This window comes from Vitis vinifera, chromosome 7, assembly GCF_030704535.1.
Source record: "Vitis vinifera cultivar Pinot Noir 40024 chromosome 7, ASM3070453v1".
NCBI lineage: Eukaryota > Viridiplantae > Streptophyta > Magnoliopsida > Vitales > Vitaceae > Vitis > Vitis vinifera.
The window spans coordinates 17,405,415-17,418,325 of record NC_081811.1 but is presented as its reverse complement, the minus strand read 5'-3'; the positions used below and the strand labels follow the sequence as shown (position 1 = coordinate 17,418,325).

The 12,911-nt window shown below is 36.7% G+C and overlaps 1 long non-coding RNA gene across 2 annotated transcripts; it reads left to right on the top strand.

Moving 5' to 3' along the window:
- Positions 1-868: 868 nt before the first annotated feature.
- LOC104878042 (uncharacterized) lies at positions 869-12,661 on the top strand. Of its 2 annotated transcripts, XR_009466053.1 has the most exons (3): positions 869-1,177; positions 9,341-9,383; positions 10,642-12,661. It is a non-coding gene; the product is annotated as an uncharacterized LOC104878042 (long non-coding RNA). The 2 variants fall into 2 exon arrangements; XR_009466052.1 differs by lacking the exon at positions 869-1,177 and having other exon boundaries at positions 7,798-9,383.
- The last annotated feature ends 250 nt before the right edge of the window (positions 12,662-12,911 follow it).

Here is a 12,911-nt window from a genome sequence, read left to right as displayed (position 1 = left end):
AGTAAAAAATCTAAGTTCTTTAAGGAATCTATTCTTGTTCTCAATAATAAAATATTTTCTAGATTAGATGTAGAAAAGAAAAGAAATTCTTATTGTTCATCTAATTTGTATAGGGTTAGGAAGTCAAAAAAGAAAAAAAGAAGTGATTTTAATAAATAAATAAAAAAGAAAAAAAAGAAGTGATTTTAATAAAAATAATTAATTAATGGTAGTACACGGTCGCTAATTTAACCTTAAATTAAAAACAAAGTCTCTATGAGTAAAAGTTTTTATTATTATTTGGGAAAAATCTTTATATAATAAAATTCAGAATAAATGTAGAAATCCTAAATCACTTTGTTCCCTATCCTAAAATCAAGTTAGGAGCATGAATTTTTTCCTAGGCTCTAGATCGTAGCAATGAAAGCAAAAATAAAATACAATTTTTAACATAAGGATCTAGATTCTAAATTCAATAATTCATTCTAAATATAAAGCCTTGGATAGGTACTAAGATATTTATAAAAGAAATAAATGAAAAAAAAAGGAAAGTTGGGTTTTGGGTGGGTGATGTGGAAAATATATGATTTTGATAATCCAATTTTACGTATTTCAAAATTAATAATGTAATTAGAAAATATTTGGAGAATCATGCACTTTCAGCTTATGTGTATTTTAATGCCAAAAATACCCTTCACCTTGCCAGCTAAGCGTTCCACATTTGAAAATTCAGAAGAGAAAAAACCCTCCGAAAAGCCACAAAGCCAATATCTCTCTCATATACTGCTTTTCCCATTCTCAATCTCAGAAACCCAAAATCTTGTAAAACCTAACCTCTTTCATTTCTGTAACATTCTCGTCTCCCATTTTGTTGATAAACATCAAACCTAACGTTCCCAAAAAAAAAGTTATAATGCTGCGGAGGAGAAGAATTTATCAGGTGGATGTGTTGGTAAATGAGAAACGAATCAGAAGGAAGAGACACGGGACTACGGGAGGAAACCGGGAAAGGTGATATCCTTTTTGTTCCCAAATTACTTGATCCAGAAACCCTAAATTCTGAAACGAAGATCAGATCCGGGGAAAATTGGTGATCGGAATCAATGGTGGGTGCATCGAGCTCATGGTCTCGCGCACTGGTTCAGATCTCACCTTACACCTTCTCCGCCCTCGGCGTTTCCGTCTTGGGTGCCGCTTGGTACTTTCTCTTCCCTTCCTCCCTTGTAAAATCCACCAAAAGAAAACAACTACTAAAATTTTTGCATTCTTGTCAAACCAGCGGAGGTTTAGGTTAAATTGATACATTATATTTGTTTTTTTGTTTTTTTGTTTTTTTTTGTTGGATCGTTGTTTTGACGGTTGCGTTATTGCTGCATTTTTAAGGGAATTTATATAATTGGAAGTAGTTTAATTGGTGTTGCCATCAAAGCTCTTTGGATTACTTCAAAAAATCTGTTCAGGTGAGTACTTCAACTTTCTTTCTTTCTTTTTTTCTCGCTGGTTTTATGGATCATTGATGTGGTATTACATGGACTAGCTTATTAATGAGAGGTAACTGACAACTTCCATGTGTAAAAAAAATTGAATTATGCCACCACTTACTAGATTGTCCGGGCATAAGTTACATGGTCGTAGGATAAGCTGATACGCCTATTTACCATCAATATCAATGAGAGTCAATTCTGAAATCTTACTGAACATACATTTGGACAAATCGGCCAATATTTCAGTATGGTTCATGTTGATATTTGTAACCGAATCAAGGTATTTCTCAATTCCTTGTCACTTTATTAGATGAATAATACTTGTTTATATATACAATTGAGAGTCCTGAATTAGGAAGGTATTATCCCTAAGGAAACAACCAAATTATGGTATGTACAGATATATACGGCTAACACTCCCCCTCAAGCTGGAGCATAGATGTTGATCATGCCCAGCTTGTTACAAAAGTACTCAACTCGAGTTCCATTTAGAGCTTTTGTAAAAATATCCCCAAGTTGCTCTCCAGTCTTCACATAGCCAGTAGAGACTAGATTTTCCTCAATCTTTTCACGAATGAAGTGACAATCGACCTCAATGTGTTTGGTTCTTTCATGATAGACTGGGTTCGCAGCAATATGAAGAGCGGCTTGATTGTCACACCAAAGCTTTGCTGGCATTGTGCACTTCATTCCCACTTCACATAAGAGTTGATGTATCAATATGATTTCACAAGTAGCCTGTGCCATGGCCCTATACTCAGATTCTGCACTCGAACGGGATACAACACTCTGCTTCTTACTTTTCCAAGCCACTAGATTCCCGCCAAAGAACACACAATAACCTGTAGTGGATCTTCTATCAAACTTAGAACCTGCCCAATCCGCATCAGAAAAACACTCAATGCAAGTGTGTCCCTGACTACTATATAGTATGCCTAGACCAAAAGCCTTCTTTAGATAGCACAAAATTTGCTCTAAAGCCGCCCAATGCTTTATTGTAGGCGCAGATGTGAACTGACTAACAACACTTACTGCATATGCAATATCTGGTCGCGTCACGGTGAGATAATTCAGCTTCCCAACCACTCTCTGATACCTTTCAGGGTTGTAGAAGGGATCTCCATCATCTGGCATAAGTTGTACATTAGGAACCATCGGGGTAGTACATGGCTTTGCTTCTATATTATCGGTCTCTTTAAGCAGATCAAGCACATACTTCCTCTGTGATAAGAACATCCCTTTCTTGCTCCTTGATACTTCTATTCCCAGGAAATACTTCAGTTCACCCAAGTCCTTTGTATGAAACTTGGAATGCATGAATGTCTTAAGATCAGAGATTCCTGCATGATCATTTCCTGTAATAACTATATCATCGACATAGACCACAAGAAGTATGATACCAACAGCTGATTTCTTGTAGAAAACGGAGTGATCTTTCTCGCTCTTGTTCATGCCAAATGCTTGAATCTCCTTACTGAATTTTCCAAACCAAGCACGGGGACTCTGCTTCAATCCATAGAGAGCTTTTTTCAGACGACAAACCTTCCCATACTCCCCCTGAGCAACAAACCCAGGAGGTTGCTCCAGATAGACCTCTTCCTCTATATCACCATGAAGAAAAGCATTCTTGATGTCTAACTGATGTATCATCCACTGTTGGGAAGCAGCAATAGAAATAAATAGTCGAACTGAATTGAGTTTGGCAACTGGAGAGAAAGTATCAGAATAGTCTACTCCATATGTCTGAGCATATCCTCTAGCTACAAGCCTGGCTTTCAGTCGTGCCACAGAGCCATCAGGATTAACTTTTACCGCAAAGACCCACTTACAGCCAACAACTTTCTTTCCTTGAGGCAAATCAACAAGTTTCCATGTATGATTATCCTCCACTGCATAGATTTCTTCAAGCATTGCATTCTTCCAACCAGGATGATTCAGGGCCTCTGTAACAGTTTTAGGTACTGAAATAGAATCTATAGAGGCTACAAGGACACTTGAGGAAGCTGACAGGTGATCATAAGACACAAAGTTAGCAATGGAATAGATAGATTTGCAGTGTCGTTTACCTTTCCGAAGGCTAATAGGAAGGTCGAGATCACTGGAAGGATCAGATGACGAAGGAGCTGGTGCAGGACATGTATCGGTTGTCACTGGGCGCAGAGAGTACACCTGAACAATTGGTGGTTTGTCTGGAGCAGGAGGAATATTAACAACAGGACCCAAATGAGCAAGAGATGCATCAGAATCAACCACACTTGATTGCCCAACAGTTGGTCTTGAATTAACCACTTGATACACAAGCCATTCTTCATCCTCCTCACTTGCAGAACTTGTGGGTGAAGAGAAAAAGGATGTGTCTTCTGAAAACACAACATCCGTTGATACTAGATACTTATTGAGATCAGGCGAGAAACATCTATAGCCCTTTTGCAGTCTTGAGTACCCCAAGAAAACACACTGTAACGCCTTAGGATCAAGTTTAGTAACAAAAGGCCTTGTATCTCTAACATAGCATGTACATCCAAAAATTCTTGGTTCAAGTGGAAAAAGGGATTTCTGTGGATGTATTACTTTGTACGGAATATCACCTTTAAGCACTACAGTGGGCATACGGTTGATCAGAAAGCAAGCTGTGGAAACTGCATCAGCCCAAAACTGTTTCGGAACCTTCATCTGGAACATGAGGGCACGAGCTGTCTCAAGTAAATGCCTGTTTTTTCTTTCAGCAACCCCATTTTGAGAAGGAGTATCAACACAAGATGTTTGATGAAGAATCCCATTGTGACTCATGTAATTCTGAAATGAGTTAGACACATATTCTTTTCCATTATCGCTTCTTAATATTTTCACAGACACATCATATTGGGTTTTAATCTCAGCAGAGAAGGCACAAAAATGAGAAAATACTTCTGAACGATTCTTCATAAAATAAATCCAAGTCATTCGAGAAAAATCATCCACAAAGGTAACAAAATATCGAAACCCAGTTTGAGAAGTAACAGGACACGAACCCCAAACATCAGAATGTACTAACTCAAACAAAGACTCAGCCCGTTTATTAAGCCTTGGGCCTAAAGAACTACGATGATGCTTCACAAAATGACACGACTCACAATCTAATGAAGGTAAAGTATCAAACTGAGGACATAATTTCTTCAACACCGGTAGAGAAGGATGTCCTAACCGACAATGAGCTTCAACAGGAGAGGCAGTACTGACACACGCAACTGGTCGAGGCACCCACTCGTCAAGAATATAGAGCCCATCAGATACATGTCCTTTACCAAATGTCCGTTTCGTCATAAGATCCTGAAACACACAATGATCAGGGAAAAATGAGACACTACAATTCAGATTTTTAGTAAGTTTACTGACAGAGATTAGGTTAAAGGCCAAATTTGGTAAGTTTAACACAGAAGATAACGTAATAGAATATGTTGGTTTCACAGTCCCAGACCCTTTAATCTCATAGGTAGAACCATCAGCAACAGTAACAGGAGGAGCAGAATGTGTTCTGAAGGTAGAGAAAGTTTTATGATTACCTGTCATATGATCTGTGGCACCTGAATCAATTATCCATTTGTTTGAGGAGGAGACAAGACATGTTTTACCTGACTCTGCCAGAGCACTAACAGGAGTAGATGCTTTCAGTGCGTCTTGATACTGTGAATATTTAGAAAACTCTTCTGCTGTCATTGTGACGATCTTGTCTGAGGAGTCTGAAAATGTAGCAGTATCAGATGTAGCAACATTGGCAGTTTAAATTCTCCGATTTCGATTTTGCAATTTCCTGCAGTTCTTCTTGGTATGGCCAGCCTCATGGCAGTAAAAACACACAATTGTACTTGAATCATTGCCACGATTTTCAAATGCCCTGTTTCCGCCCCTGTTATTCACCCTTCTTGCATTTTCTGCATTTTTTCCTTTTGCAACAAAAACATTGGTGTGCTGAGAAGATGAGACATTCTCAGTTCGTAGAACTCTACTGAAAACTTCCTGAAGGGAACCAATGTCAGAACCAGAAAGAATCTGAGATTTTGCAGTCTCAAACTCAGATGGGAGACCGGATAAGAAACTCATAACAGCCATCTGTTCCCTTTGAGCCTGTTGTACTCTAACATCCGGACTGAAAGGCATAAGTGCATTCAATTCCTCATATACCTTCTTGAAGTCCATAAAATATGCAGTGAGGGATTCAACTCCCTTCTCAGGACAATGAAAGGCATTCCATACATCATACATCCGAGATACATTTCCTTTTCCAGAGTACAGAAAATCAAGATAATCCATTAGCTCTTTAACAAATTCACAATGACTCAGCAGACCAACAATATCACTATTAATAGAGTTTTTCATCTGCAGAAATAACCGTGCATCATCTTGCATCCAAAGTTTTCTAGTGTGATCATTAGGAGGTTCCTCAGTCAAGTGGTCATCTTTAGCAACACTTCTCAAATAAATTTTGATAGTCTTGCTCCATTCAATATAATTAGACCCATTTAATTTGTGTTCAGTTATTTTTGACACAATAGGCACTATATCAGCAACAGAATTCTTACTCTCTTCCATGATAATAAAATTTAATCTCCAAAGTAATCAGCCAGACCAGAAATTGCAATTTACCACTGCAAGAAGAAAGAGACAAGTACCTCTCTTACAAGGTGTCAAAAGCGTCAAAGGGTCAAAAGCGTGTGTCAAACCCTTGACTCCCTCTCTTTCTCACCCTGAAAGTTGTGAGTCGTGGCGACCAAGACCAAGGTGGGCGAAGAAACTCAGATCAGTCCGGTTGCTAAGAGGAGCAGTTCAACTGGATCGGCTCCGGCGCTGGAGCTCGGCAACACGAGCCGGAGACAGAGGTCTCGTCAGGGCTGCTGACAAACGTGGGTCGTGTGTTGGGCCCGAGAAGAGTGGAGGTCGGGGCTTTCAATGATCTCGGACGACGGCGTCGCTTCGGCGGCGGAGAGAAGGCGTGAGAGGGTGGCGGGATCTGAGAAGAAGGCGTCTCAGGAAGGTGAATCGAGGGGCAGGGTTCGCCGGACTAGCGACAGCGATTCCGCAGTTGTCGATGAATCTTTGCGATCCCTCGATCGACGTAAATTGTAAACTGCCAAGGAGATGTTCCTCTCAACAGTTGATCGAACACCGGATGAGAAATGTCGGAAAGTCAGATCGAGAGATGGGAAACGTCGGAAAGTCAAATCGGTGAAGAAACGGCGGCCTCAAGCGCTCCCACGCTCCGGAAACAAGAATGCGCTCCTCCCTGGGTCGGCGGTGACGCAATCCAGACTAAAAAAACGTAACAGATTACTGTTCCAGATTGTTAGGAACAAAACCCAAAACCCAGAAAATTCCCTTGAACCAAACGTGGCTCTGATACCATGTAACCGAATCAAGGTATTTCTCAATTCCTTGTCACTTTATTAGATGAATAATACTTGTTTATATATACAATTGAGAGTCCTGAATTAGGAAGGTATTATCCCTAAGGAAACAACCAAATTATGGTATGTACAGATATATACAGCTAACAATATTCTATAATATTATTGGTATTCCTCATTTACTTTGATGAGATGAAGATTTTTGTGCTCATTTCCTATGCAATACTTGCTTGTTTTGAGCTTAATTTGAAGACTCATTCAAGATTGATGCTAAATTCACAAAGTTTCGGCACTATAGAATTGTAATAGACTTTGTTTTTTTTTTTTTTTTTTCATTTGGATTACAGCCTGTTTGTTTCTTTGGATTATTCCAGCTACTTCAATGTGTTGGAATTCATTAATATTGAAACCCTAGTGTTTTTTAGCGACCATTTATTCTTTTTTTTTTTTTTTGTCTCTTGCATTGTAGATATATGCCTAGTGGAGTGAAGGCTGGTTCTTATTATAAGTTTTTATGCATCTTTGAAATTCTTGTTTTTCTCTGTCATCCAAGATGGGTACTTGTTGACTGTTTAAGTACTTGATGTATTATCATCTGTGGTATGCATCCTCTTAGAAGGTATAAGGTCTCTGAAATGAAGAGATAGAGTAATGAAGAATATGCATAAAGCTTCTGGTCATAGCAGTTAAAACATCTATTGAAATAGGTCCAGAACTATATTTCAAACTATAATTCCCTTTGTACTTCATCTGAAGTTGATGTTAGACAATACAATGCCTGTAATTGGAATAATAAGAACTTCTTAATTTCTTTGGTTGTATAGCCCCTAGTCGTGATCTGAAGGGAATATGATCACAAGTTATTATAATCAGTTTCTGATAAAAATTGAGACGTGGACAAAAGAAGTTAGAAAAATAAATAATAATAATATTAAAGTGGCTGAATACCAAAGCAAGCTTAAAGTGGTTGAATACCAAAAATAGCATGATGAAGAAATAGAGGAAGAGAAAATTATTAAGAATAAATTGACAAAGTCTACATAAGCTTAAAGTGCCACAAGCTTAAAGTGGTTGAATACCATGCTGAAAAGTTGCATGAAGAAGAAATAGAGGAAGAGAAACAAGAATAGAGCAAACTCCTTCACAGTTTTATCAAATAAACAATCTAGTCTATTTGATGTAGAGCATGTTAACAAGAAAGGAGCAAATTTATTTGTTGGGAATACTTTTTGTGAATAATTGCAAATCCAGGGCTGTGATAAAAGGAATGATGATGGTGCGAGTTTTGGTCCATATAAACAAAAGAGTATGGCTATAGCCTGTACTAGCCAATAATTTGGCAAAACCCCTGTAAGGGTTCCACACATTTGAGGCATAAATCAGTGTATGACCTATTGGATTTCAAATCAGGGTTTGACTTGAAATCATTGGAAAGTGCTTGAAATTGAGAAGATGGTGTCTTTGGTTGTATTTGATTGGGTTCTAAGCATTAGGATTATGGAAAGTGAATTAGGAATGCTGAGGATTGAAAGGAGTTGAAGAGGTTGTCGTGCAGCCATAGAATGAGGCATGGCAGAAAAGAAAGAGGATGAGGAGGGTTTTGAGAATGCACCCAGGGTAGTAAAGGGGTGGTAAGAGGTCCAGAGGAAGAAGAGGTGGAAATGTTGTATACATGCTAAGTTCATTTAAGCTATCAGGGAATCAGCCCCTAGGGCAATAACGGCTTTCTTCACCATTGCAGTTAGTGAAGAAAGGATTGTCAATACTTTGTTCACAGTGTTGTTTAGAAGAAGAGGATGTAAAAAACCTTGTTGCTTTGCAATATTGATAGGAGATGGCTTTTTTATGGTCATTCTCACAAATAGTGTCAAATTGTGAGGGCAAAATAATTCTCCTGACAATGATAGAAATTAGTAGGAAAAATATCTTTTATAACTAGAAGAGTTATAGCATAGGAAACACATCCTTTATAACTAGAAGAGTTATAGTATATAAAAACTCTCTCCCAAGTCTATTTGAAGATTCATCATTTGTCTCCGATGGAATAACCAACTATAAATTACATGGGATATGAGATAATGGGGATATAACTATTAGAGCATAGTTAAAAAATAGTGGAATCAAATCTAAAGATAGTGAGGATCAGATGCAGTTATATTGTTGTAGTTATCCTCTTAGTACTCAGATATATTGCATTTTTGTCTTTTGCCTTGTTGGACTCTTGGTTTCCTTGGACTCACATTTTGCAAAGTTATGTATACAACATTGATTTCAATTTTATAAAAAAGTCATTAATAAAAAAGCCCCCCCTTCACTTGCTAATGATGGTCAGATATGAATTACCACCAGACTAGAGCTCATATGCAGTGAGTAGTGCGGTTATTTGTTCTCCCTTGTGCCAGCCTTGTTCCCGCATGTTTACTTAGAAATTGATGAAACCTCTCTAATGCTTATGTGAATGTCTCACATTGCCGATGCTTTGTAATTTCACTGCAGGAGAACAGAAAATGAATAAACTTCCAGCTATCAAATTGACTAGGTATGCTGCATATTGATTAATTTTATCCCTGGAAATTGAATTCTAATACCTGTAGCAAGATATTTTGGAACATTTGAATATGTGAAGTGTTTGGAACCTTTAACTAGGGCTCTCTGATCGCTGATATTGTATCTTGCAACTTCAATTGATTAAAACCTGAGTTCATAAAAGAGGCTTGGATTTGGCAACTTCGGTTGAGTTGGGTTTTAGACAAATGAACTTCATGTTTAGATTGAGCTTGGATTGATTTTCAATCTGATATGACCCACCAGAATTGCACCCTAAATTTTATGCCATCTTATTAGTAGAGTTGTCATTCATTTCCTTAAATCAGTTCCAACTTTTTCTATCAACTGATAAACGAATTGATCAAGAATGCCTATCATAAAAAAAAAAAAAAAAAAACAAACAACGAATTAGATACTAATGGTTCCCTATTCTTACAGTATTTTATACTGGTGTAACTGATCCATTAATATGTAGTACAACATAATATATTTAAACTATTGAACATGGGAACCTGTCTCAGGTTTTGAGTAACTGGCAATGTTCATAGTTTTTGGAATCTGCTCACAAATATACCAGATAATAGGAGGATCTACTGTGTCCCATAGAGTGCTACTAGCCTACCACAGTATTCTTTATCAGTTTTTTATATAAATAAGATATTCAACTGCCAGGATTAATACATCTCAATGGTTAGAATTTTCACTTAATCATTATACTAAGTTTCTGTTTATGTTGCTTTGCTTTCAATCAAAAAGTGGTGTGCTAAGTTTGCTTATTATCATATTATCATTTGAGCTCTCTCTCTCCCTGTACCCCATTTCTCATTTATTGGGATGTGAGAGAACAATTTTGTTGACTTCTGGTCAAATCTGAGTGATATTAACATTCTGATTCCAGTGTTCTTTAGCTTTCAGCATCATTCTGCTGGAAATTATAGTTGATATAAAGTTGTTTATTGTCTAATTGTTTGACCTGTTCTGTTCTCAAATCGGAGAAGCTTGCTAATCCGGGATTTGCAATTCCACTAGTTTTTTTTTTTTTTTTTTTGATGTTTATGATCAAACGAGCTAATACATTAATCTAATTCCAATTAATTTACTTGAGTGATACTAGTTGTTTCAACATGCAATACATGATAAGTTTTTGGTAAAAAATCTTTAGTTTGTGTTGACTTTATTGCATAGGTCTTATTTGGTAGATTTCTTTGTACTTTTAAGATAATAACTATTATTTTTTCTTTTATTTGCAGTGAACAAAAAGGTTTCAGCTAACAAATTGAAACAACAGGCGGTCAAGGCTTCCTACGAACATGAAAGGCAAAAATATGCTGAAACTTCTCAATCAATACCTTCTTATTCTTGCCCAAATGGGGGTATTATTTCTTCTCATTATTTTCCTTGTTAATTTGGTTACAATTGAAGTGCATTGCATTAGAATTGAGTCCATAGTTTTGATTCTTATTCCATTGGTTTTGAACTTTGAAGTTTATTTAGACAGTGTAACTTGTCCAAAAGAAAAACAGTGGAAAGTTCAAAATTCTGAACCATGTTTACTTCATCCTGGAGATCCTCCTAGAAGACTAATTTTCACCCAAATGATTAGATGTTGTCAAATATTATTTGACTATGTGGCTTATTTCTACAGGTGCGGCCTTATAAACTGTGGATTGAAATGGAAAATATTGAGAAAGGGATTGTAGAAACCATTGCTCAGAATAATATAAAATGGCTTGTTATGGGAGCTGCAGCAGATAAATATTATTCAAAGTATTAACCATCTATTACAAGTTCTTATTGTTGACTGCATTGATTTATTTGATATTGTTGTAGAATTACTCGAGGCTTCCAGCCTAGGCATTTGGGATAAAAGTTTTGTTGAATTTAGTGGAATTTCTTGAAGCTTCTACAAGAATTATCCAATATTAGTGCACAAGTATTGTTGCTCTGTAGGAGGCCTTTTGATGTAGCCTAGTCGGTTATAAATTGCTATGAAGATTAACCCAATTTTAAGTCATAAAAGATCAGCTCCTTGTAGTGCTATACTTTTCTTTTCAGCATTTGAGGAATTAAATTGGCAGACATATCTTTTCAATATATTTCTCAGGCAGTTGATAAAGTTAGGTTATTTCTTTTGTGTTAGAATCAATGTTGCTCTGGCGCTTCAAAATATGTGATACATGTAGAGGGTTATGGATTGTGAGCTATCAATGGGAGCATCCATCAAAGAAAAGAGGAACACATTCCTAGTATACAGGAAGTTCCACAGTATACTTTCTTAATTTGTTCCTCTTTTGAATGATATCTCAAAACAAGCAAAGCACTCACATTGCATATGCTATGTTGTTTTAACAAATCATTTACCCAAGCTATGAAAAAAAAAAACAAAAGGAAAATTGGATGCTTTGATAATTTAGCCATGTCTTTATATTTGAGGATTAGATGAATTGATACCTAAACACATTGGAGATTGATCAAACTTATGTATCTTATTGTGAACCTTTTATATCATTGCCTTCTAACTAGATAACTTCATCCTCTTAGTTATTTAATATTTTAGAAGTACGTATTCTTTAAAAGAATTTGAAGACTGTAGCATGTAACAGCATGATTGAGAATGAAAATTTCAGCAAAAGGAAGAAAAGGCTTATTTAAAGTTAAGTCGCTTGTTGTCGTGATTTTAACTCAAGGCATTAGCTTTGGTATGTGCCTGTGCAATTAATTATAATTAAGGTATTGTTTTTAGGCTGATAACATTAAAATGCCCTGATAACCTTAAAATGTGCAGATATCAAAATAGGTAAAACTTATACCAATTTAATTGAACTTGCATTTGCTTTCAGTTTCTAAATTTACTGATCCAGACTCATGAAGATTGCAGGAAAATGGTTGAGGTCAAGTCATTCAGAGAAAAAGGTGGAGCCTGAGGCATCTTTTGAAATTTTGACCAACCCAGCGTGGGTGGTTCCTTCTGAGGAGAAGTTCATTAAATTTCTGGAAGAAAGCAGATATGTCCCAGGGGAAAAACTCAAAAAGAAAGAAAAAAATGTGCATTTGTGTTGAGCTAGTACAACATGAATAGATTTTGTGACTCTTTTGTATTAGTGAACTATGTTTTGTTCTTCACTTACCTTACCACCCCCTTCCCCACATTTCTCAGATGTAAAATAATGTTCTCAAATTTCTCCCTCATTGTAACTGTGTAAATGTGGATCTAATTGAAATCGGCCTTGTTTGTTTCAATCCAGTAGCTTGATTTTTCTTCCTGTCTTTTATGATGGGTTATGATGTTGAATGATGCTTATATGATAGTGTGAAGCAAATCCTTTTGTGTGCACAATTGGGGATAGATAGTTTTCATTGAAAACAAATCTCTACTCTTGAGTGCTTTAAACTTTTTCATTTCTTTCACTTTGCTGAGAAATTACTGTTTGGGATTCACTTGGTTGTGTGTGTGTCTGTTTGGAGAACTGAACATTGGGTACCTCTCTGCAAAGATGCTCTGAAACAATTGGAAGACAAC